This window comes from Chlorocebus sabaeus, chromosome 11, assembly GCF_047675955.1.
Source record: "Chlorocebus sabaeus isolate Y175 chromosome 11, mChlSab1.0.hap1, whole genome shotgun sequence".
Taxonomy (NCBI): Eukaryota; Metazoa; Chordata; class Mammalia; order Primates; family Cercopithecidae; genus Chlorocebus; species Chlorocebus sabaeus.
This window is the reverse complement of record NC_132914.1, coordinates 64,621,368-64,643,844: the sequence shown is the minus strand read 5'-3', so window position 1 is coordinate 64,643,844 and position 22,477 is coordinate 64,621,368. Positions and strand designations below refer to the sequence as shown.

At 41.7% G+C, this 22,477-nt stretch overlaps 1 long non-coding RNA gene across 1 annotated transcript; it reads right to left on the bottom strand.

Moving 5' to 3' along the window:
• Nucleotides 1–1,471: 1,471 nt before the first annotated feature.
• Nucleotides 1,472–11,841, bottom strand: LOC119623870 (uncharacterized). Its single transcript, XR_005239936.2, has 3 exons — nucleotides 11,619–11,841; nucleotides 3,955–4,134; nucleotides 1,472–2,239 (listed from the first exon to the last, which is right to left on the bottom strand). It is a non-coding gene; the product is annotated as an uncharacterized lncRNA (long non-coding RNA).
• Between the last annotated feature and the right edge of the window lie 10,636 nt (nucleotides 11,842–22,477).

The following is a 22,477-nucleotide window of genomic DNA, read 5'->3' as shown; positions in this document are numbered from 1 at the left end:
CCACCTGAGGCCGAGAAGTGAGATTAAGAATTTACCAAAATCAGAGAACCTAGGAGAAAGTTACCACATCCCACCCCACCCTGCCCCTGAGAACTTTCATAGAAAATGAATAGCTTCTGGGAGGCCGAGGCAGGTGGATCACAAGGTCAAGAGATGGAGATCATCCTGGCCAACATGGTGAAACCCCATCTCTGCTAAAAATGCAAAATTAGCTGAGCATGGTGGCCCACGCCTGTAGTCCCAGCTACTCTGAGGCTGAGGCAGGAGAATAGCTTGAACCTGGGAGGCGAAGATTGCAAGTGAGTTGAGATCGTGCCACTGCACTCCAGCCCGGGCGGCAGAGCTAGAGTCCGTCAGAAAGAAAGAAAGAAAGAAAAGAGAAAGAGAGAGAGAGAAAGACAGAGAGAGAGGGAAAGAGGGAAGGAGGGAAGGAAGGAAGGAAGAAAAGGAAAAGAAAAGAAAAAAATTAATAGTGAACTATTCTGAGTTTCCCTTTACATATGCAGGCCATTTGTATTTGAATAGTAATAGTTGGAGTGATCAATGAGGCTGGCAGAATTGGAGAACACTGAGAAAGGAGACATCTGGATTACATTAAATAAGTGTAATCTCCCCTGATGCAAAAATCTTTCTTATCAAAGAAAGAAGAAAGGTTAGGTAGCACCACCACCTTTCTTGAAGCTGGTGCCATTATCAAAATAGTCCAGTAATCATTAAGAAAGCAGCTGGTGAAATTCAAATATAGCCTTTATGGCTAGAAAAATAGTTTTATCTCAAAAGTGATTACTCAGGATGCAGCTGCAAGAGCATGATTTCCTTCTTTACATACAGAGAAAAATTTCCTATGAGCTTTTGCAGTGGCAATGGAAAGAGGAATGAATCCACAAGCTCTGAAAGTCTTCATGATTTTGGCAAGATGTGATTTTAAGGGTGTGGGGGGCTTAGTTGCTCTTTATACCCACCTCTGTAGTCTGGAAGTCATGCCATTTGAAGTCAGTGGGTTTTAAAGATTCAGGAAACACTACTCAAGGTACCTGGCTACAGGGCTCAGCTTGCTGAGAGAGAGTATTCCTTTCCTTAAGATTTCTACACACGTGATGGAGAAATTGTTACACAAGGTTCTGACCATACCTGTATATCAGACTGTTCAGCCACAGTCTCTTATAGAAAATTGTAATGAATTGCTTTTCAATATGCACCTGCAGCAAGCTCTGAGACAATCCTCCAGGAAGTCTTCCTTAATCCTCCCCAATATGAAGTAGGGTCCCTCCTGTGCTTGAAATAATTCTACAGATGACTGGAAAAGAGGCTGGGTGAAATAAGCCTCTCATACGCACATCTCGCTGGTGCAAAAAGTACTTGCAGCTTTGGACCGTGAACTTTAAATCATTATAACTAGGCTCAAACACATCTTTAATCAAAAAAGAAAACTTTACAATCAATACATTTTTGCCAATGAGAAATAAGTTTACTCCTGTAGCATAAAAATCCATGCTTCGGGATTCGACAAACTTTCGGAAAGCATTTTCTGCATCCTGCTGGTTGTGGAAGCATTTTCCCTGCAAAAAGTTGTCGAGATGCTTGAAGAAGTGGTAGTCGGCTGGCAAGAGGTCAGGTGAATATGGGAGATGAGGCAAGACTTCGTAGCCCAATTTGTTCAACTTGTGAAGTGTTGGTTGTGATGTGCAGTCGGACATCGCAGTGGAGAAGAATTGGGCCCTTCCTGTTGACCAATGCCGGCTGCAGGCACTGCAGTTTTCCGTGCATCTCATTGGTTTGCTGAGCATACTTCTCAGCCGTAATGGTTTCCCAGGGATTCAGAAAGCTGTAGTGGATCAGACTGGCAGCAGACCACCAAGCAGTGACCATAACCTTTTTTTGATGCAAGTTTGGCTTTGGGAAGTGCTTTGGAGCTTCTTCTTGATCCAACCACTGAGCTGGTCATCACCAGTTGTTACATAAAATCCACTTTTCCTTGCACATCACAATCCAATCAAGAAGTGGTTCATCGTTGTTGCATAGAGTAAGAGAAGATGACACTTCAAAACGACAATTTTTTTTTTACTCTCGGTCAGCTCATGAAGCACCCACTTATCGAGCTTTTTCACCTTTATAATTTGCTTCAAATGCTGAGTGACCATAGAATGGTTCAGTGGGTGTGGCTTTTTAATTTTCCCAGTATTTCCTGGAAGGCCTACTCAGGTTGGTGGTATTGGTGTTTAATTGTGCAGAGTGAGATCTGTTAAAAAACAAACAGGCATATTAAAATATTAAGAGTTTATTTGAGGAGACAGCAATTCACACACAGGGTAGCTCCAAACCAGAAGTGGTCAAGGCCCTGTCAAAGAAGTGCAGGAGAAAAGCTATTATAGGCTGAATGCAAAAGTGAGGCAAAGAAAATATTTAGTTGGTTCAGATCAGATATTGCCTTATTTGGATTATCTCAGCAGAAAGTCCCTGGTAATATAATACTCAGTTGGCTTGTGATGGACTGAGCTGAAGTTTCAATTTCTTTACATAGGAATGCAGGGCGATAGAATCATCCCAGCCTAATGACATCTTATTAAGTTATTTTAACAAGTCCTACAAGGTTATGGTGAGTTTGTCAGAGGTGTTCAAACCAGAGCAACTCCATCTTGAATAGGGGCTGGGTAAAATGAGGCTGAGACCTGATGGGCAGCATTCCCAAGAGATTAAGGCATTCTAAGTCACAGAATGAGACAGGAGGTTGGCACAAGATACAGGTATAAAAACCTTGTTGATAAAACAGATTGCAGTAAAGAAGCCAGTTAAAACCCACCAAAACCAAGAAGGTAAGGAGAGTGATCTCTGGTCAACCTCACTGCTACACTCCCACCAGCACCATGACACCTTACAAATGCCATGGCAACGACAGAAAGTTACCCTATGTGGGTAAAAGGAGGAGGCATGAATACTCCAACCTTTATTTAGTATATGATCAAGAAATAACCTTAAAAATGGGCAACCAGCCTGGCTGCTCTGCCTGTGGAGTAGCCATTCTTTTATTCCTTTACTTTCCTAATAAACTTGCTTTCATTTTACTCTATGGACTCACCCTGACTTCTTTCTTGCACAAGATCCAAGAACCCTCTCTTGGGGTCTGGATCAGGACCCCTTTCCAGTAACAAGTTCCGAGTGGAGCCCTACCCAGCCTCATCTAATGCCAACCGTATCACCCTGAAAATCCAGCATAACTAATTTGTATCATTTAAAAAACAGCCTGTGACAAACCATGCCTCCTGTATGTAACATTCTGGTTCTTGCCATATCTCAGTTCCTTCCCCACAGGTCCATAACACATGCTAGTCCTGTTGCTGCTGAGTAATGGTGATCACTCTGTGAATATACTGTGTCACCTTTACCTCTATTGTCACAGGAGTCAGGAGGAACTGAGCACAGGAGGCTGACCAGGGGCTATAGCAGTGTTCCCATGGAAACCTAATTATTCTAATGCATAAGATACATACTACCTTATTACAGCATTTAGTTATAACAGCCTGAGAATTGCATTACTTTCAGAAATGCAAGTGCCTTGTGGATCAAGTTGTAAGTTCCTTGAGAGCAGAAGCCACGTGTCAGTCAACTTTGTATCTCAATGAATTTTGGCTGATAAGCAGTGGGTAAATTTCTGGTGAAGGGAGGAATGAAACCTGAAGGGGATTGGTAAATATGCCACCCCAAAATATGCCACTTTGGCATGGGACTATTTTGAGATCCGACAGATGCAGAAAGAAGTCTTCCAAGAGCTTCTCTTTCGTAAAAAATCTGACTAAAATCAGAAATTCCCGGGAAATGAGGACTGCCATAAATTGCCTCTCCAAGGGAATTGTTAAGGCCATGAAGAAGACAGAAAGTTACCGCTGAGATGGACCTGAACACACACACCTTGCCAAGACAGCCCCTGGCCTCCACGAGAGCTCCCCATATACTTACCTTCCCATAGTGGACTGCTCTGGAAAGCCTCAAACCCTTTTTTCTTTCCTGTCAAGTCTCCACAGTTTATCATTCTTTGTTTAAAATGGTATATAAGCTCTTCGGCCTATTAGCTTCTTTGTATTTTTTTCTCCCGATAATCTGTCTTTTTTCAGTCTAATTTGCAGTGCTCCAGTGAACCTAAAAGGGTAGAGGGAAAAGGGTTATTTTTTCCCCTATGAACTGAATTATAAATTCCATTACCACAGGGTCTATGTCATTTTATCTTCTTAGTACTTAACATAATAGCAGTGTTTAATCGGTCAGATGTGCCCAGTTTAGGGTCTCCAAAGAGAGAGTTGTCTATATACATATCTATTTCATGTGCAATATTTACAATATATTTATATTTACAATATATACAATATTGCAAAAATCCTAACAGAAACTATAACATTATTCTAAAGATTGCTGTTCATAGCAGGGATTATATCAGTTCTGTGTAGAAAGCTGTTTTTAGCAAATGTTAAGCAGTTCCTTTATATGTGTTTATTTACTTCCTATGGCAAAAACAAATAATACGTAAATATTATATTACATACAAATATAAATAAAGTCTTTATTATTTAGCAACTGTGATGTTTTTGTAAAGAAAATCTTTCACATAGAAAAAAATAAAAGTTGTTCTTGTTCTTGGTGGTAAATAGTATGGGAACCAGTGCAGTACAATTCAATTTCAAAGAACTAAATATCACTAAAATTTGTTTGTTTGTTTATTTATGTATGTATTTATTTATTTATTGAGACAGGGTCTCACTCTGTCACCCAGGCTGAAGTGCAATGGCACAATTACACCTCACTGCAGCCTCGACCTTCCATGCTCAAGCCACCCTCCCATCTCAGCCTCCCAAGTAGCTGAGTTTACAGGAATGCGCCACCACACCCAGCTAGTTTTTCTATTTTTTGCAGAGACAGGGTCTCACCATGTTGCCCAGGCTGGGCTTGAACTCCCAATCCCAATCAGATTACCTCAGATTGGGTAATCTGAGGTAATCTGCCCACCTCAGCCTCCCAAAGTACTAACTCTTATTAAAAGTTGTGATCAGAACAACTCTGTCCTTAGTTATATGGAAGTGACCTGCAGCAGGTGATGGAGAAGAATCAAAAGACTGACTAGGCAACTTTCAGTTACTTCATATGGATTTCACATTGGCGGAAAAGCAGGAACAAAAAGAATTCTTGATTCATGCACAGTTGATACCAGGAGACAATTTACTGGCCTTCATGAGATCCTCCCTGGAAGAGGATCAATATCAAGGGTGAATGAATCCTATTTCTTCACTTCCTGTTTGTTCAACCAGAAATTTCTACATATGTTGTTGTATTCGTCAGGACACTTCCAATTTCAAGTGACAAAAACTCAACTCAAACTAATTTAACACAAATGGGAATGTCCTGGCTCTTACAACTGAAAAGTTGAAAAGTTGGTTTCTAATTCAGGTATGGCTGGATCCAGGACATCATTTGATGTCCTTAAGATACACTTGCTCTACCTTCATCTTCAGGCTCTGCTTCCCTCCTCCCTAAACAAAGTTTCTACACTGGGCAGCGCAAATTATCTCTGCAGCTTCATGTTAAAATGGTTCTTTGATTCTGCAATCTTCAGAATGACTCTTTCAGTGCAGCCCCGTATCAATGACTCTGAAATGACACTGAGTGCCTCTACTTGGGTTAGATGCCCACTACAGGACACATCACTATACTGGGGAGGATGAGGCATGATTGTCCAATCTGGCTCAAATGCTCAGTTGTCTGGGAAAATGGCCATGTGTGTGACCACTCCACAGACACAAGAGGCTGGGATTTCCAACAGAAAGTTGCTAGGCAGACAGAAGAGTTGCTTATGCCGTAAGATCAAGATCTGTGTGGAGTGTCACCTCAACCACCCAAATCATAACCTCCGCATATATGGCCTAATCGTATGTTTGTTGTTGTTGTTGTTGTTTGTTTGTTTGGTTTTGTTTTGTTTAGACAGAGTCTCGCTCTGTTACCCAGGCTGAGTGCAGTGGCACGATCTCAGCTCACTGCAATCTCCGCCTCCTGGGTTCAAGTGATTCTCCTGCCTCAGCCTCCCGAGTAAGTGGTATTACAGGCACACATCACCACACCCAGCTAATTTTTGTGTTTTTAGTAGAAACGGGGTTTCATCATGTTGGCCAGGCTGGTCTCAAGCTCTTGACCTTGTGATCCACCCACTTTGGCCTCCCAAAGTGCTAGGATTACAGGTGTGAGCCACTGCACCCGGCCCTAATCGTATGTTTTTGAACAAAAGGCCTAAAAAGCTTCCTCCTAGGTTTCATTCAAAACTGAAACAAAACAAAGCAAAAAAAAAAAAAAAAAAAAAAAAAAATCACGATTGAGGAAGCTGTGAGATTCCAGGCACTGTATTAAGTTTAAAGACTTCCAAATGTTCAACTTCTAATGAATGATTCACTTCACCTCAATGCCTCTGTTTTAGCAAAAAGTACCTGCTCTTTAAAACAGATTTACCTCTTCGGCTCAGATAGAAATTCTAAGATAGAATAATTTAAGAGCTAGAAAGCGCCAAATAACAGTTTTCATCAGGGAAATAAAACAATGTCAATTCCCTGGATTGGATATAACCCAAGAAAAGCTATTACCCAGCAGTGACATATGAAATATCTGCTTTGATTTCATGTGGGAGATTATTTAGCAATGTCAAGACAAAACATGCCAATTCCTGACAGTTGTCAAAATGCCATTCTGAGTGTAACCCTGGCAAAAAAACAAAAAAAAATCTTCTCCCTCTAAAAATGTCACCAAGCTTCTGATGGAAAATGGATAAATTTGCTAGTTTGGGAGAAGAAAGAAAAGACAGGAAGGAAGAAAAAGTTTCCCTTTAGGAGCAAACTAGAAGGAAAAGGAGGGAGGAAAGAAGAAAGAGAAGGAGGAAAAAAAGGGAGAGAAGCAGGGAAGGGAGAAGGGTGACCTTTTAGTCTACCCTTCAGATTTATGCTAAAAGTTTGCCAGGTCAGAAAACAGGCTTTGGAATTAAGGGAGATATGAGACCAAGGGCGGGCCCTACCAATTAAGAATTACCTACACTTGGTAACTTCACCTTCATTTGTCTCAGTGTCTTCACTGGAAAAATGAAAAATAATAGTACAATTAATAATGGTTAAAAGAAGCAACCTGGCCGGGTGCGGTGGCTCATGCCTGTAATCTCAGCACTCTGGAAGGCTGAGTCGGGTGGATCACCTGAGGTCAGGAGTTCAAGACCAGCCTGGCCAACGTGGCGAAATCTTGTCTCTACTGAAAATACAAAAATTAGTTGGGCGTGGTGGCATTCACCTGTAATGCCAGCTATTAGGGAGGTTGAGGCAAGAGAATCACTTGAACCCGGGAGGCAGAGATCGCAGTGAGACAACATTGCATCATTACACTCCAGCCTGGGCAACAAGAGCGAAACTCCATTTCAAAAAAAAAAAAAAAAAAAAAGAGAAGCAACTTATGTGCAGTGCTGAGCCTGGTGCCAATCTGCAGAAAGCACAGTAAATAAGATCTGGTATTACAGGCCTATGGAAACAGTGTATCCTGGTGCTCCACAGAAAACATTGTCTTTATTTAAATTCACCGACTTAAAAATACCTAGACAGAAATTATGAATAGGCTATGCCTCTATACTTCGTAGAGAAAATGGCAAGTTTTGAACAAAAGCATACTCCGGTTTGACACATGGAAAATAGGAAAAGGCGTGTAAAGAATCTTCGCATTATCAAGTCTGAACCTTTGCAGAACACTAGAGGTCCCTATTGGCACTCAATCCTCCAGCCTCGGTGATGCAGAATTCAGTGACAATTTTCTGACTCAGCCCCACTAGATGTCTCTTCAATAAAGTTCTAATACAATTAGTGCCCTGGCATTGATTCGATGCCTGGGAATCATCACATAGAAGGAACACAGTTTTAAATAATCAAACCATTTTCCTAAATGTGCATACATTCTAGAAGCCACCCTCCACTGCCACACGCACAATTAATACCAAAATGTCTTTTGTTTTCCAGAACCATTGCTTGGTGTTAAGATGATATCAGGTAAAGGGAGCAAAGGTGACAAGGAAGTTTTATTTTGATTAATTGGGAACCTTAGCTGTTACTTGGAAGCCATGGGGGAGATGCCCTCCAAGAAATTAAAAATAAGGTTACTGTCTCGGAGTTAAATCACCAAATCAATGGGAGTGCTAGCAACGTGGCTTTAATGGTCCAGGTTCCAGTAAGCAGAAAAGTCAAACTTTTGTCTTCTGCATAACCAACTTCCTCAAAACACAAGGGAAGAGAATACCTTTCTGAAGGAAGGCAATTTCTTCTAGTTGCATCTAATCAAAATTTTATTGTGTTGCTATTGGCTGCTGTTTTCCTCAGAAACGTGGAATGACTGGGATGATACCTGATTCCCACCAGCTACCAGAACCACCTCCTTAGTTTTAACGGAGTGTTTCTTGACACAAACCACTTCAACCGCATTCCAGTGTCCTGTGTTTAACAAGCTTAAAAACTCACAAGCCCACCTGGCATTTCTAACTAGCATTTATCCATTTGTCTGAATGGATCAAAGATTGCCTCATGGGCATAATAACTGACTCGTAGGCATAATGGTTGTGATGCCTGGCACAGGGCGATATTCTGTTAGGGGAGTGAGAGAGTTGTGGACAGGGAAATCACGTAGCTCGGGAAGCCTCAAACTGCAAAGATATAGGCCAGGCACGGTGGTTCAAGCCTGTAATCCCAGCACTTTGGGAGGCTAAGGCGGGTGGATCACGAGGTCAGGAGATCGAGACCATCCTGGCTAACACGGTGAAACCCCATCTCTACTAAAAAATACAAAAAACTAGCCGGGCGAGGTAGTGGGCGCCTGTAGTCCCAGCTACTCGGGAGGCTGAGGCAGGAGACTGGCGTAAACCCGGGAGGCGGAGCTTGTAGTGAGCTGAGATCTGGCCACTGCACTCCAGCCTGGGTACAGAGCGAGACTCCATCTCAAAAAAAAAAAAAAAAAAAAAACTGCAAAGATATAGTAGCAGGTATGGGCAAGGCGCAGACAAGCTGAAGGTGGGGTGCATGCGAGACCACAACATAGGCTGGTATTGTGTTTAAGAAATTTCAGAGTAAATGTCTTTAGGCAGGGGATTCACCCAAGTTAGCTACCATTTCTACCATATTCCATTGCTTCCTACTGTCTTAGGCCTGGGCTAATTTAATAACATGGAACATCTGGTCCCTTCGGCCTGAGTCAGAGCTTTTTTTTTCAGGGAGGGTTTGCTAGAAAGTAAATGATTGGGACAATTAGAGAGATTAGAATAAGATCTGTAGATTTAGATAACACTGTCATAACAAGGTTCATTTACCAATTTTGATCATTGTACTGTGATTATGTAAGAAAATAGTTCTTATTTTTAGGAAATGAACTCAAGTATATAGGAGTAAAGGCATAAAGATAAAAATAACTACAGATGACAATGTCTCATTCCAGATCTGCCAAATAAGGATTTCTAGAAGTAAGGCCCAGAAATCTGCATTTACCATGATCCCCAGGGAATTCCCGTGCACCTTCAAGTCAGAGAGGCACGGATCTGTAACACCTGCTGATGATGACACCCATTTACCGGGTAAAGAAAACGCTGGTCTTTGCTGCTCCCCTGGTTACCCTCAAAAGCCAGAGAGAAGGGAGGATGAAGAAAAGGTCAGCCTCTGCAGACATAGCTGTTATTTATAACTGCTGCTGTTTCCCAGTCAGCTAAAATGGAAAATGGACGGCTGTTACACCAACGTCACTCAAGTCCATCAAGGCAGTACTCCAGTCCTCCTTTCCCATGTATTGCCTGAGTGTGGCACATTGCCCCCAGACAGACATAGGATGCTGCCCCCAGGCCAACACTTAGAGCTAGAACAGCGATTCTCATCACAGAGCTAGAATTGCAAGCTCAGTCAGGTATAGGGAGTGTCGTTGCTGATTGCAAAAAACTGACTCAGCCTTTCAGTAAAAGTGCCTTAGGGAATGGAACTAGATTGTCCTGTCATAAACCAGTGAACTCAATATGTGAAGCAGAACCAAGCTTCCAGTGCTGAACAAAGGACTGCTCTAGTCACCAGGCACCATCCTTTCCCAAAGAAGGTTTCATAGAATGCTAGCCTGGTAGATGATCTTGGCAAAAAGGAACCCATAACTAAGTAAGTTTTGGAAACGCTGTATTTTGTTTCTCCCCTCTCAGAAACTGAAGATGCACATTCACATATTAAGTGCTCTGAAAAGTCATGTACTGAAAGAAAAAGCAGTGTGACTCTTGTTTAGCTCAGTATTTCCTGAATATGTTCTTTGATGAGACTCCTTTTTCATTGAGTGCCTATTAATATTTTCTAGAATAAGGTTTCAAAGAAAAAAACTGAGGAAACACTATAGAGGAGAATGTATATTCAAAGGGGAAGTCACTTAGTTCCATAAATGGAACGTTAATTGGAGAAAGAATGGCAGTTGTGAAGCACATCTACAAGTATTGGCAGAGCCTCTGAAGGACTTGGGAAATGGAATTCCATTCCCTGCCAGGAAACTTCCTTAGGAGTAAAGGGACTCCTTTGGTCCTGAACAGAAAGGGAGCAATATTCCTTGTCTGCATTAGCGTGGAATATTGGGATGATTAGCTACCAGAAGAGTCCTCTTTGATCTTTCCCACTTCTTCAACCCTGTATCCACTCCACCAGAAATCTTACCCTACATCCTCAGTCTCAATCTCCCACTTCCTGTGCTGCGACCTCGGCCCATTGCAGCCTTGACTTCCTGGGCTCCAGCAATCCTCCCACCCCAGCCTCCCAACTATCTGGGACCACAGGGAGGCACTATCACGCCAGGCTAATTTTTGTATTTGTTGTAGACACAGGGTTTCTCCATGTTGCCCAGGCTGGTCTCTAACTCCTGGGCTCAAGCAACCCACCCGCCTTCACATCCCAAAGTGCTGGGATTACAGGCATGAGCCACTGCACCCAACCTCAATCTCCCACTTCTTACACATCCACTGTCCCTTTGGCTCAAGTTACCTGGACTACTGCAATAGTCTACTCGTTGGTTTCCCTACTTTCACTTTTATTCTCCTGCTATGGTCTGAATATTTGTGTCCCACAAAAATTCATATGTTGAAATTCTAACCCTTAAGGTGATAGTATTAGGAGGTGGGGCCTTTGGGAGGTGACGAGGTCATGAGAGTGGCACCCTCATGATTGGGATTAGTGCCCTTATAAAAGAGGCCCCAAAGAGAGCCCTGAGGTTGCAGCGAGAAGGCCACATCTGTGAACCATAAAGCCAGCCCTCATCGGACACCGAATTTGCCAGTGCCTTGATCTTGGACTTCACAGCCTCCAGAACTGTAAGAAATAAATGTCTGTTGTTTATAAGCCATACAGTCTGTGGTATTTTATTATAACTGCCTAAACAGACTGACACACCTTCTAGTGTATTGTCCATACTGCAGCAAAGTGATCTTAGCACCTCGAATCTGATAAAATCACACTGTTTAAAACCTTCCAAAACCTGTCCTTTTTCATGGAGAAAACACAAAGATAACATAGGCCTGGCCTGGCATTTCCCTTCAAACTCATCTTGACTAATCTTCCACTCACCTGCGTGTTCCAGCCACACTCCTCTTCTCCTGGATTCTCTTTACCTGGAATTCTCCTTCCCATCTCGATTTCGCCTATTTGCTCTTTAATATAGATTACGGTGATCTATGATGGTCATAGTGATCATAGATTCATCACAGAACACTAAGCAAAAATCATTTCCTCCAGGACGACGTTCTTGATTCGACAGTCTAGGTTGGAGCTACTCGAAGTGCAGTCCATACTTCGGTGCCAATCTACAAATTGTTTCCAATGTGATAAATGTTAAAATTGAGAAATAAGCATTTAGAAAGTTCTACAGTGTTTTAATATTACCATGACATCCAAGCACATGTTCAGTAGACTTGCCTTGTTGAACAGGGCAAAGAGCAGTTCAGGTGTTGTCAAACTCACACGGTCAGTCATATGTAGCACAATTTGTATGCTAGTATCAGTCCAGGCAGATTGAAGGGAAAAGTGGTCCTTCAGCACACAGAGTTAGAGATGCACTGGTCTAGGTCACATTGTCATGTTATACAGTCACAGCACCATGTACCTTCTTTTCAAAGCATCTATCACAGTTGGTAATTTTATGTATTTTTTGTGAACTTTTTTCTTACTGTCTGTCTCCCACACAAGACTCCTAGCTTCCTGACAGCAAGGACCATCCAGGCTTGTTGCTGCTCAATGTCAAATCCTTCTAGTCCAGCACAGTACCTGGGGCATAGTTGGTGCTTAAACAATGTGACTCATAAGTAAGTGGAAAACGTATAAGTAGTGAGCCTTGTTGTCAATTTGAATACTGTATCACCCCAATGCCATTCTTAGCATTTACTGAGTTACCTGTGGCTTATGTGTGAGGATAAGGGTGAGCAATGAGAGAGAGATGAGAGAATAATTATTCCATTTTATGAACTCAACCAGACCCTTTCAGATCACATTTCAATGGCATAATAGGTATAAAATGAGTAGTGAACAACGATGTTTTAAGGGTACAAAGGAACGCTTTGTCTTTGATAACCCATATCTATGACTTATTGTCACACATCACGGGTATTTGGTTTTATTTGATGTTTATATTTAACTCTAATTAAGAAACATCATAAAATTTCATGACCCTCCCAGCAACAGAGCTCATGCCAGCTTTCGGTGGCGTTGTGTTTCCTTGCCCAGTTCTGCCCTCCATGCCTTTGTTCACAGCTGTTTTGCTGATAAAATGGAGAGAAAGAGAGCTGGTATTAAGCTGACAGCTTGCTTCTGGCAGCTGCTGGACCTCAGAGCATAATTTCCTCCCTGGTGGGTTATCAAAATCAAACACCCTCAACTAATCAGAATTTCAAAGGAAGCAGATATCCAGTTGAATTTAAGAGGATTATTCCAAAATGGTTCTGAGTAGGACATTGGACTTTCGCCCCCCTAACTATTTGCTCAAACAGGCATTAGAGGCAGCTAGAATATTGAACATTTTCCAGGAAAGAGAAGAAATTTTAATATAGTGAAAAGAGCAATGGATGATGTTAGCAAGTCTTAGCCCTGCTCTGGGAAAGGTACCTAATCTCCCTGGTTTGATTTCCTCATATGTTGAAAAGGGGAATTGGGCCAGATGACCTCTTGATCTCTTCTAGCTCTGAAATTATGGAAATGAATGATTCAGTTCCTAGACAGAGGCTTCAAGAATGCTAAGGAGCTGAGTATCTGTTCCCAGATGACAAAGTTGGCAAAGTTTATATCGGACTTAGATAAAGGTCTTTCTATTCACTACTCCTTCAGTTTAATCCTTCTTCTGAAAGACAGTACAGTATTTACCTCCTGGCTAGTATTGTGAACATGAATTTGTTTATACAATCTCATGACTCTGAGATCTAACTCTAATTCCATAAATAGAAGTGTATAGTATTTACTAATGGTATTCCCAAAAACATCATGCTTGGTGAAAACGTTCTAGGATCAAATAAATTTATTTCTTTTTTTTTTCTTTTTTGAGACAGAGTTTCGCTGTTGTTGCCAAGGCTAGAGTGTAATGGCACGATGTCAGCTCACTGCAACCTCTGCCTCCCAGGTTCAAGCGATTCTCCTGCCTCAGCCCCCTGAGTAGCTGAGATTACAGGCATGTGCCACCACGCCCAGCTAATTTTGTATTTTTAGTAGAGACGTGGTTTCTCCATGTTAGTCAGGCTGGTCTCGAACTCCCGACCTCAGGTAATCAGCCCGCCTCGGCCTCCCAAAGTGCTGGGATTACAGGCGTGAGCCACCGCGCCTGGCTGGATCAAATACATTTCTGAAATGCTGTACTCAATATCCTCTCCTTAATGTTTCACATTGCAGAAGGGTGCATTAAAGCCTAGAAAGTCAAACGCTAAAGAAAGCCTACTTAACTTTGCTTGCCCTAGCATTTCTCAGCGGTGAAGTCTTTTTTCTCTGGAACATTTATTTTTATTTTTATTTATTTATAGAGATTGATTTTTGCTTGTAAGTCAGCTGGAAGGTTCTGCTGATTGGAGTCTGGCTCCCGGAGTAGGAGCTGGGCTTGCTCAAGTGTCTGTGCTCAGGGCCTTTCTCGGTGCCAGAACCTTGGTGAGCGCAAAAGTTGCTTGTCTATGAGTATGGCTCTATCTACCAAATTGGAAGAACACGATCTGCCGATGAAGAGAATGCCACTAGCATATAAAGAGGGACGAAGATAATTATTAAGGAGTCTTAACTATACCTTTGAGCTTGAATCCAAACATGCCTGAAGTCTTCCATCCTGGGCTTCCCAGTAATAGAAACTAAAAACCTCCCATTGTGTTTAATATAGCCTTAATTGGGCTGTGCCACTTACAACCCAAAGAGTTCTGACCAATACATCCATGTTAATTGTGGACCTTTAAAAAATAAATATCCATTGATAATTTAATCAAAGAGATACTCTTTTAAGGGGGAATTTAGGAAGATGAGTTTTCACAAACTGGTTGGGAGAGATAATAAACTGCTGAGATGAAGTCCAGCTGGCAAGGATTTCATAATTTAGTTCCTGAGGATAAAAGGAAGGAAAATCCTATTTTGCTGCACCACCACTGATATTCAGTTGGTTCACACCAGTACAGCCATGCTGGTTATTTAATGCCAGCGTCCATTCTGATAAGTGGTATCCACATCTTCTGATTATTAGGTATTTTGATTATCACTGCTGTCCATATCTACGCTGCAACATATTTTCAACAAAGTGAAATTGGCTAGGAATATTTTAGAATTCTGCTTTCTGTCTACCTGTGATGTGTAACCTCAATTTCTTTCACCTTGGATATCAAGATGCAAGAGAATAAATTTGTCTGCAGCCTAGATGAACTTCCTCCTACGAGAGGGACTGACTTTCCTCATTCTTCTCTTTCAACCCGGTCATGCTGAAATCATCAGAGCAGAGCCAGGCAGAATGCAAATGGCAGTAACATCCAGACTCTCATAGACACTGACCGGAAGCTGACCTCTGGCCACAGATGCCAGAAGCAGGAAGGCAAGGAAGGGACTAAGGAGAGGCCATCAAGAAAATGAAGGTACGATAAACTGCAAAAATTGCACTGGCAATGCATGATGTACCACTGAGTCAACATGTATTTCCAACAAAATCCTGGAGGATAAGCTCGCAGAACACACAGACTAAAAAGATGGCAGCTCCCCACCCCAAAACACCTTCCCTGCCCACCAGCCTCTGCTCAAAATTCCACCACACAAACTCGATTATTTTATCTAAGGAAAGAATCAAGCAGATGAACTATGATTGAAGCTTATTTGATAATAGCAACCATTTAAAAACAACCTCCATGTTCAAACTTAGTCTGCTTTCCCTGACTGACTAAATTATGATGTGCCCATACAATGGTGAGGCAGGAGAATAGGATCTGGAAGCAGGGAACCTAAGATCGATTTGGGACTAAGTCAGAAGGAAAACCCCAACTTTCCACAACTAAGAAACAAAAGTGCAGAAGGCTACTCCCTTTGTAAACCCTCCACCCACTTTTTCTGCCTGGCAGATGGAAAATTGAACGTATTTCTGATTGGTTGCAGAAAGCACAGGACTATAACTTTTGTAACTTTACTTCATTTACATAGGGTGTACACCAAGTAACCAGTGGGAAACCTCTAGAGGGTATTTTAATCCCAGACAATTCTGTAACCAGGCTTTTGAGCCCCTATGCTCGACCAGCACCCACCCTGTGGAGTATACTTCCATTTTCAATAAATCTCTGCTTTTGTTACTTCATTCTTTCCTTGCTTTGTTTGTGTGTTTTGTCCAATTCTTTGTTCAAGATGCCAAGAACCTGGACACCCTTCACCAGCAACAATGGAATACTGTAATTCCATTGAGCGCAGACAGTGTCACGTGCCACCCCTACCTACATGGGATCCTGGGGACACTCATAGGTTTAGTTGAGACTATTACTATCTTGAACACTGTCGGAGTTCTCCTCATCAGAAAGAAGTAGAAATGACAACTCGCTGCATCTGCCGCACAACTTTAATATCCTGCAATATGAGATTGTTTGAGAAACGAATGTACAACCACATGATGGAACTCTCTACGGATGTCTGATGCTAGAGGAAGAATAAAGGGGAAAATTATATGGTAAATGTTCCAGACATTTTAAATGAAAAAAGCATTTTCATTTAAAAATGAAAAAGTTGAAAAAATGTAAATAATATGATCACATGTGTGTCTATGTTTGCGTATGGATGGGCGTGTATGTATCTCCTAGTACATGCATAGAAAATCTGTGGAAGAGGCCGGGCGCGGTGGCTCACGCCTGTAATCCCAGCACTTTGGGAGGCCGAGGCAGGCGGATCACGAGGTCAGGAGATCGAGACCATCCTGGCTAACACCATGAAACGCCATCTCTACTAAAAATACAAAAAACTTAGCCGGGCGTGGTAGCGGGCACCTGTAATCCCAGCTACTCGGGAGGCTGAGGCAGGAGAATTACTTGAACCCGGAGGTGGGGGTTGCAGTGAGCCGAGATCCTGCCACTGCACTCCAGCCTGGCCACAGAGCAAGACTCCATCTCAAAAAAAAAGAAAAAAAAAAAAGAAAAAGGAAAAAAGAAAGAAAGAAAAAGAAAAGAAAATCTGTAGAAGAATACATAAGAAAGCATTATTGGTAGTTATTTCTGGAAGATAAGACTGAGAAGGAACATGACATTTACTTTTCACTTCGATCCATAGTATTTCTCTTGTCAATAGAATCAGAGAATTTATTGGTATAAAAATACCCAGGACTGTACTGTGGTAATTTGGAAATTTGTTTCCAGATAGGTCTAAATATAAAACACTCTGGAAAAAGCTGCCTCAATCCTGTCCCCGGGACCCTCAGCAAGGGGCCTGTTAGCCACGATTCCACTTTAGCAAAGAAGCACCGTCAGAAGAAAAACACCACGCACCAGCCGGGACTCTACCTGAGAGAGAAGCCCACCAAAGGCTTTAGAGGGTAACACAGCAGTTGCTCTCCGGGTTACTTTTTTCTCCAAGGTAAGGAATACACTCCTAAATGTTCCTAAACTCATTTTGCTCATCTGATTTATTGTCATAACCCTCAATAAAAGTCCTCCTTTGTATTTAAGTTAAAACTCTCTATGTAACCTATAATTCTAGTTCTATCAGGCTCACAGAAGGTTGGTCACCATTCTCCCTACTGTAATTAAACACTCAAATGCCTCCTAAGGACTGGAGAAATTAAACCTATATATCTAGGACCCAGGAGCCAAAACCATAACAGCTCAGACAAAAGCTTGAGTTTTTTTTTAAGGTTGTATTTTATATTAACAATTTGTGAGCATTTTACACTCTGCTCCATGATATAGCTATAACTGATTCCCACTAAAATAATTTCTTCCTCTCCGCATCTCTTCTGGAATATTTGAATAATTTGATATTCCAGAAAGATGTGTCTTGTTTTTGCAAAGGCCACCGCCAACACTGTATTCCCTCAGATTATGCTTTCATATGACCTCATGGCTCAGGCTCTTCTACTTTTAAGTCAACCATTTCTAATTATCTTAACCCATAGACATAAGTCCCAATTTTTCAATCCTTTAAATTTTCCCATGATTTTCCTCCAAAGCCTATTCTATTTATCACTAACTCTAAAGTAATATGCTCTAAAATTCACTGCAGTACTCCAATGAGATGCTGTTGGAAAGGGTCTCAATTTATGCCCCCATTTTCTCTCCCCTCATATTCGTACACCCACCATTTATTTGTAACTCTGTACTTCCTGGAAGGAAGAACACATTTAATAATCAAGCCAACTAGTACTGCTGAGGCTTTCTACTAAAGACTTGTAGATCTTTGCACAGAGCACAGCAGGACTGATTAGTATGCCAGGGTGAAGACACTGAAAAAATAAACTAGAAAAGTCCAAGGGAAGTTGTAAGAGCCTGTGTGAGGTTGAGAATAGAAAATGAGTTCATCAATTAAGAAGAGACACAGGAAATTGTGCAAGTATATGCATAAAGTGAACAGCCAAATGGTGAGTTTCACCCCATGTAACACCCAGCATCTGTCCCACTTTGAAGCCCTCACCTTTAAGCAGGCTGGCCTGCCCAGCGGTTCACATAGCCTCAGTGAGAGGGCATGCCAAGAAGTCTGCTTTGTTCCCTGGCCAATGCTGGACCTTCCTGCCGAGACATGCCTCACACTCATATTTCCCAGCCTGTTCTAATGACGCCAGCTCTCAGCTTCTCAGCTCCTGTCTCTGACTTTGCTCCTCTGTCGAATGCCTGATATTATTGTGTCTCCGGGACTAAGCCTTGGTTCCCTGAAATTGCATTCACCACAAACTACATGTGCTTTTAGTTGCTCTGGAGAACATCCCAGCATTATCTAGCACATCCTCTGGACAAAACTCCGGTTGGACCTAGCCAGTAAGACTGAAGTTACTGCTGGGATAATCCCAGTTGCTGAAGAGGAAAACTATGTTTATCTATGCATACTAATATGACTGAAAAAATATTTTCTTTATTAATCTATGGAGAAAAATGTCCCTAACACAGTCTGGGACAAAAATCTCTTTATAAGGTTCTTTACAACCTTCTTCTGAGGAAAAAAAAAATGACCATTCCTGAATAGAAATGCTGAAGCAATGTTATGATAAACTTCAATTAGATTAAGACCCCTTTTGAGAACTTACTCCCCATATCTTCAGCTGCGTGTCTGTCAGGAACCTGATGGTATTGAAACAGATGTAGCATTTATTATATTCAGTGAACACAGATGATCTAATCATAGCTAACCACTCTCTTTTTCTATAAAATGTCCTTACCCAAAGTAAATCTATGGGTTTTGTTGGTGTGTTTTGTTTTTGAGAAAGGGTCTCACTCTGTCACCCAGGCTGGAGTGCAGTGGTACAATCATGGCTTGGCTTACTGTAACCTCAACCTCCTGGGGCTCAGTTGATCCTCCCACCTCAGCCTCCCGAGTAGCTGGGACCACAGATGCACACCATCACACCTGGCTATTTTTTTTTTTTAATTTTTTATAGAAACAGGGTTTTGCTATGTTACCCAGGGTGGTCTTGAACTCATGGACTCAAGTGATCCACCCACCTCAGCTCAGCCTCCCAAAGTGCTGGGATTACAGGCATGAGCCACCATGCCCAGCCAATAGTAAATCTTTGGATTGTCCTGCAATCTCTGTTTGCTCGCAGCAAGTGTGAAATAAAATTTTGCTGCTATGACTCTTTACAAATTTAAACAAATTATTTAAAAATTTTTTCAGGGATGGGGATCTCACTGTGTTGTCCAGGCTAGACTCAGACTCTGGTCTTAAGAGATCCTCCCGCCTCAGCCTCCTGAATACCTGGAACTACAAGCATGTGCCATCACACCCAGCTCCCCTGAAAATTGCTTTTTATCAATGTATTGAGTCTTTATAAAAATAGGTTTTGGTCACTGCTGAAGTTTACATTAGGCAATTTGTCTTGACTGTGCTTTCGACTGCTTTACACAGCCATTTGTTGCTTTGTTCAAAAACATCCAATTTCGTTTTGATAATGCATTAGAACATCTGCTGTCCTTTTAGAGCCGTTTAAGATGTTGTTGCTAGATTATTTGGAATGATTCAGTGTTGTGCTTAAAAACGTTGCCTGTTTACAGCTCTCTCATATTAACTCTTGCTCACCTAGAGTGTAGTTTGGCATCCGATATAACTCACTTGCTTCTCCCAGAAAAATCCTTTTACATATTTTTTTTCTTTCTGGCATTATTTAGATCCTGATTGCTGGGCATATTCCAAAACAACATCTTTTTTTGAAGAAAGGAACAATATTTTCTTGTATCAACTAATGTATATGCATGCTTATTCATTATTAGTTCAAATCTTTATTACTCTCCACTATAGGCAAAGTATTATTTACATTTCCTTTCCTGCAGAAATATGCATTAGCAGTGGCATAGGTAAAAGAAAAAGAGACAGATTCAGTGATACCACAAATCCAGACCAACTCATGTCTCAGAATTACGATGCACTTCTACTCACACCAGATGATATTGAAGCAAATGTATAAATACTGAAAAGGAATTTATAAATGTACTGAAATCTCTCAAAGAAGCACTTAACAGACATTACATTGTACAACCTACAGTAGTTGTCCTAAAGATCTTTTCTTCATAGTCCCACTTTTCAGAACACTTGCTTCCATTAAGTCTCTTTTCCACCCATCCAAGTGCCAGCAAGGATTTTGAATTTTCTTTCTCTCACCCAACTCCCTTTCTTGGTCTGACATCCCAAAGTAAATGTATTATGTTAAGCATAGCTCTAGGCCCTTTCTAGCCATTCCAGGTTTTGTTGAGCCTCTGTGGCTCTATTATTCTGATCAGTATAAGTCCAGGCCTGGAAGCCGTTCCCCAATCAAGCGTCCTCTGCTTTATTAGGGGGCCAAGGAAAGGCAGCAAAGCCTTTTTTTTTTTTTTTAAACAGTCTCGCTCTGTCACCTAAGCTGGAGTACAGTGGCATGACCTCAGCTCACTACAACCTCTGCCTCCAGGGCTCAAGTGATTCTTGTGCCTCAGTCTCCCGAGGAGCTGGGATTACAGGCATTCGCCACCATGCCCAGCTAATTGTTATATTTTTCATAGAGATAGGGTTTCACCTTGTCGGCCAGGCATGTCTCGAACTCCCAACCTCAAGTGATCAACCCTCCTCAGCTTCCCAAAGTGCTGGGATTACAGGCGTGAGCCACTGCACCCAGCCGGCAGTAAAACCGTTGCTATTCATGTCATAACAACTTCACCTCCAGTAGAGCTGTCACACCAGGCAACATGAGGACCACATAAAGCTGCAAGGTACCAAGGGCATCTAGAACAGTGAGCACCCATTTCTATTTGTGAGGATTAGCCAAGTTTCTTGGGCCAACAGGTGGAAGTCAGCTCAAAGCTGATGCCTCCATCACCTAGAACAAGTCCAACCTGACTAATGGCTAGATGTTTAAGATGGGAACTTGCCATACTACACCTCCCTTTATGATACTCTGATACTCTGATACAAAGCCATTCTAGCTGCATTCCTCTCCTTTCTGTTCCTCAAAAAGTCCAAGCCCTTTCCTGCCTCAGGGCCTTTGCACATTCTGCCCACACTGTCTGAAATGCTCTTCCCTGTCTCTTCTCATGCCTCGTCCCTCAGGCCTCAACTTATATGTAACTTCCTCAGAAATCTTCCTTGACCACCAACAACTGAGTTATCATCTCTCGCCTCACCTGAATAATGTACCACCTACGATTTTCAACCTCTAATTGTCTCGCGTATTTACTTCAATACAATTAGGCTGCAGTTCCATGGGGTCTGGGACCTATCTGTCTTATTCACACTATATCCCCAATCTTATGACACAGGAAGAATTCAGTCTGTATCTGTGGATAGATTAAATGAATGAATCCCTGAATTCAGATCAAAATATCCAAGGGGAAGAGGGGTGGTGGGGATCCTTAGAAATGCATTTCAGCATCTTCCATCCTGTTGGAAATCCATTTTACACCCAACAGAATTCCTTTACAAGAAAAAAAGAAAAGAAAAGGCTCTCCTTGTGTGTACGAGTGTCCTTGCAGCACTAATTTTAGAAATTCTCATGATACATTGCAAACATTTTAATCCCTGAACAAGCAGGTGGATGTAATTTGCCTGAACTCATGTTTCAGTGTGCTACCCATGAATTGGTAAGATTTTGCTTGCTAGTGGTGAGAACTCAAATTTTGGTGAAGCAATACTCCGTCAACATATCTCAGAAAGCTTACTCCCTTGTGACCTTCTCTTTGCATTGATTTATGGGAGCTATAAAACAAATGCCCGGTGCTGAGAAATAAAATTTTTAAAAAAATTCAGTCTAGATTTTGAAAATGAATTGCCCTACGAAAACACAAACACAAAATAAGGTTGCCAAAATATGACACAAAAATTATTTCAGTAGTTCTTGAATCATCTCAAGGATATGGTCTTATATTGTGAAAACTGTCATTCTTGACATCTGTCAAATGGAAACGGTGAAGAAAGTCAAAGACAAGGGCGTCCTCTAAAAAGCACTGCCATTTAAGAAATTTTTTATGATCAGAGTTCAAAGCAAGGAAACTTCAGTGAAGTACTACAGCTCATCTGGCTATGCCAAGATAGTGCTCCAGTTTGCAAAGAGAAGGGTATATCATAGGGATAGAAAGAGGCCTGATCTTGCCTTACACTTGACCATCAGGGACAAGAGGAAATCTGCTAGAACTTTGTCTCTGGCATGAACGCCTTTGGACTTAACCTGAACCATTCTGATCTTTCAAGTTTCATCTCCTACCACTTCCCAGCATATACCCTAAGTTCATACCATATTGAAATCCTCACACTTACTAATACATGTCCTGCTCCGTTACATCTCT